A 4,203-nucleotide genomic window follows, 5' to 3' on the forward strand; every position below is an offset into this window, starting at 1 on the left:
CTGCCCGGCAGTTCAGTGAGCTCCGCGTTGCCCTTCCCTGCAGGCTTCCTATAGGCTTTGACTGTCCCCCTCCAAATTGGCCCCAGCACTGAGGAAGAGGAAAGTTAGTGCAAAGAGCTCAGACTTGGAGTTGGAACACCTGTGTGTGAGCCTGTTTTCATTCCTGTAGGAAAAGATGGATAATTCCTTCTCTACCACATTCTCAAACTAAGCAAACTATGTGCAAAAGCCCTCAACCAGCCGACTGTAAAACCCACAGGGACACTGGTTTGTGTGGAGGGAGGGGGCAGAGGTGTGGGCTAGGAGAAAGGGTGCTGAACCAGGAGTCAGGAGACCTGAGGCTTGGCCGTACACAGTGGAGGAGCCTCTATTTCCTTGTCTGCTCAAAGACGAATAATACATATTGCCCTTTCTACTACTGGCTACATGAGAGGTTATGATACAGATGAATATAGCCCCTGAAGAGGCTGCAAAGGAGGAGGCATCCATTTTGAAAAAAATTGAAAGAATCCCAGATAAGTTCAGAGTAAAATAAATACAACTTTGCAGAAGAGTTTATAATGAGAAGCAACCGTACCCATCCCCAGACCGCGTTGCTAGGGCCAATCCTTGTCTCAAATTTCCAGATACTAGTTTTTTTGACATTTACCTGAACAAACCCTCAGTAATATGTGTACACTGCTGTCTCTAGATTTAAAAGTTTCAGGATTTAGGCCAGTTAGGTTCTCTCTAACTTTTTTTTTTTTTTGAGACGGGGTCTCACTGTGTACTCTGTCATCCCGGATGGAGTGCAGTGGCGAGGTCATGGCTCACTGCAGGCTCAAACTCCCTGGCTCAAGTGATCCTCCCACCTCAGCCTCCCAAGTAGCTGGGACTACAGGCATGCACCACCATGCCCAGCTAATTTTTTAATTCTTTGTGGAGATGAGGTGTTGCTATGTTGCCCAGCTGGTCTTGAACTCCTGGGCTTAAGTGGTTCTCCCACCTTGGCCTCTTCTCCCTCTAATTATTGATATTTATTTATTTATTTATTTATTTTGAGACGGAGTCTCGCTGTGTCGCCCAGGCTGGATTGCAGTGGCGCAATCTTGGCTCACTGTAAGCTGTGCCTCCCAGGTTCATGCCATTCTCCTGCCTCAGCCTCCCAAGTAGCTGGTACTATAGGTGCACGCCACCACACCCAGCTGATTTTTTGTATTTTTAATAGAGATGGGGTTTCAGCATGTTAGCCAGGATGGTCTCGATCTCTTGACCTTGTGATCCGCCCACCTCAGCCTCCCAAAGTGCAGGGATTACAGATGTGAGCCACCGCACCCAGCCTATATTATAATTTTATAAATTTAAGTAATATACCCCAACCTCTAGTTCCTATTTACGGTATTAGAAAGTATCTCTTGACTGTACTGATTGAGGATAGTGGCACCCTGCGCTTCCCTGAGCTGCAATGAGGGAAGACATATCAATCACCTAAGATGAACCATCTTGTTATGGGGGGCGTTCAGCTGAAACTCCTGAAGGTGGAGATGCTCTGACGGCCGTGCTGAGCATTCCAGATGGCGTAGGAGTTCCTGGAGGCATCAAGACTTCCCCACTCCAATGAACAGCAAGGCCTGAGTTTGCTTGGATGAGGAAGGGCAGAGTTGACTGGCAAGGGGGTGGGAGCCTGGCAGGCTCTTGGGTGGTGCTGAGAGAACCCTTACCGCCTGGGGAGAGAGTTTGAGGTATTAAGGTGACCATCCCCAGTGTGGACCAGAAAAGGTCCCCAGCATCTAAGAGTAGGTAATGGCCCCGGCTGGGAGAGAATGTTTGGAAGAGGGGCTGTACGTCTGGGAGAGGTCAGAGCCAGCGGGATTTCCTTCAACTCCAGCCACTCCGGCGGGTGGGACCGGATTGCTCATGCTGGACACAGGAATCTGCCTTTGTTTCCAGCTGAAGGGGAAATGCCATAAATCCTGCCCCGTTCCCACCCCTCCAGCATCCGTGCCCAGGCTCTGCCCTTCTCAGGACCAGAGGGCCTGGGACTGAGGGCCCTCAGGTGAGTGCTTATTTCCAGGACCCCCAAATCCACAGGCCTCTGCCCCTTTTCCCCCAAAAGCAGGGCACTGGCATGGATGTAGGAAATAGGGGTCAGGGGTATCCAAGGTGGGTCTGGAGTAAATAGGAACAAAGAAGGAGTGAGGTTTAGACCTGCTTACAGCTCTCCTTTCCCTTGGAGGCATCATGGCCCTTCACAGTTAAGGAGGACGCCAAATTCTGAAGGAAGGACTTAAGGGCAGGGCCTGGGCCCCCCTAGCACCCCAACTCCTGCTCCAATAGATGGACCATGAAACTCCAACCCGTCACACAGACAATTTTCGGTGCTGAATGGCTGGGGCAATGGATGCAGTGTTATGGGGCAGACAGGGCAGAGCAGGGCATGGGCCAGGAATCTAGGGTAAAGGGGGCTGTTTTATTTTTTCCTGGTCAGTGAGTGTTTGTGCAACTATGTGACCAAGTGTGTATATGTGTGCCTGCATGCGAGGCCCCGCTACATGCAGCTGGGTGTTTGTGGACCAATGGGCTGTGCAGATGTCCGTGCCTGTAAACCCCTCACTGACGGCTTGTCGGCATGTGTCTGTCCAACCTTCCGGAGTAGAAGTTGGCAGGAGCGGGGGTGTTGAGGAGGGCCTAAACCTTGTCCTCAAGCCCTCTCCTTCAGATCTGGGTATTTTCCTCGTGATGAAAAGGTCTCCCTGAAGGAAAGGTGAGAGGAGAGCAGGTGTAAACTTCTGTGTGAGCTGTGGCCAGTTAGGTCTCTCTCAGTGTGACCAGCTGAGATCTGATAGGGGGAAGGTCCAGACAGGCCAGGGTGAGGGTGTGGCTGGCTTGGTAGTTGATGTGGTGGATGATGCATGTGTGGCCCCAACCATTTGGAAAGTGTGACTGCTGGAGAGGGGACATCCTGTCCAGGTTCCCCAGTATGGAGAAAAGAGGACACAGACCAGTGAGTCCCCACCTGTCCTCTGTCCTCCCTACATATATGTACTCCCTTGCCTTTTTCTGGCAAAGGGCTTCCTGGGGCATGCCCTGGAATGCCCACTGCCGGTCCATGGATAAGAGCGGCCCCTGAGAGAAGGAGGGAGATGATAAAGGCCCCTCTGAGCATCCAGGACCTTACAGGAGCCTGAACAAGGTTCTTCCCTATGCACATGTTTTGAGCCTGGGATGGGTCCCATGCTGAGCCAGGAGCTAGGGACACAGACATGGTCCCTGCCCACACGGGAGTGAGTAGGGTTCCCCAGCAGTCTCCACAAGCCTGGCTGACATCCCAGTGTGTGTCGGGAAAGCCAACTCTGCAGTCCCACGTATAGGAGCCCTCTGCCTGCCAGGTGGAGGGAGGACATGTACACACTCCGGGAGCAGCTCCTCCAGCCACCAGCATGTGGTGACGAGGTGGGCTGGGAGTGGGCCTAGGGTAGGGGATGCAGAGACGTGTGTTTTCATTTCCTGGGCCACCAGAATAGTATCCTAGAATCACAGGGCAGGCCATGCGGCCCCAAGGGCACATCTACCAGCCTCCTCCACGGAGCTGCACCCTGAGCTGTTCCCTCCCCACCTGCTGCTCAGGTACAATCCCAGGCTGCTGTTGACCCACCATGCCCTGACCATGTGCCAGGCGGTGCCTCTCATACCCCTCACTGCTCAGGCTACAGACAGCCCTTGGCGGCAGCGATTATGGTCTCATCATCTGATGTTACACACGAGGTGACACTCAAGTTGGGAGAGGCAGAGCCAGGACTGAAACCCAGGTCTGTCTGACTCCAGAGGCTTTGTGGTGCCTGCATTCTGCACAGCCAGGGGCCTCACCATGGATTTCTTGGCCTCTGCTGACAGGAACTGAGTTCGGCAGCCTCAGGAGCTGTGACGAGGGAGGGGGAGGCAGAGATGTTAGAGGAGAAGTTGACTTTGGGAGGCACAGGCCAGAGCAACTCCAGGCCTCGAGACTTCTCACCCTCTGATCAGCCTGAAGGGATGGAGGAGAGAAGGCTATTGTTAGGAGCTATTAGAGGATTAGACAGAAATGACTTGGCCTGAGAGAGGGAGTTGCTAGAGTGAAGTCTGGGGACTCTAACTGCCCTGGAGATGGCCAGGGATTGGAGGGGTGGGTCTTCTCCAAGGCAGAGAGGCTCCCTCTGCTGGAAAACATGCTCCAACCTGGAACCC

Source organism: Trachypithecus francoisi, unplaced genomic scaffold (genome assembly GCF_009764315.1).
Source record: "Trachypithecus francoisi isolate TF-2019V2 unplaced genomic scaffold, Tfra_2.0 Lachesis_group11, whole genome shotgun sequence".
NCBI classification, from domain to species: Eukaryota; Metazoa; Chordata; class Mammalia; order Primates; family Cercopithecidae; genus Trachypithecus; species Trachypithecus francoisi.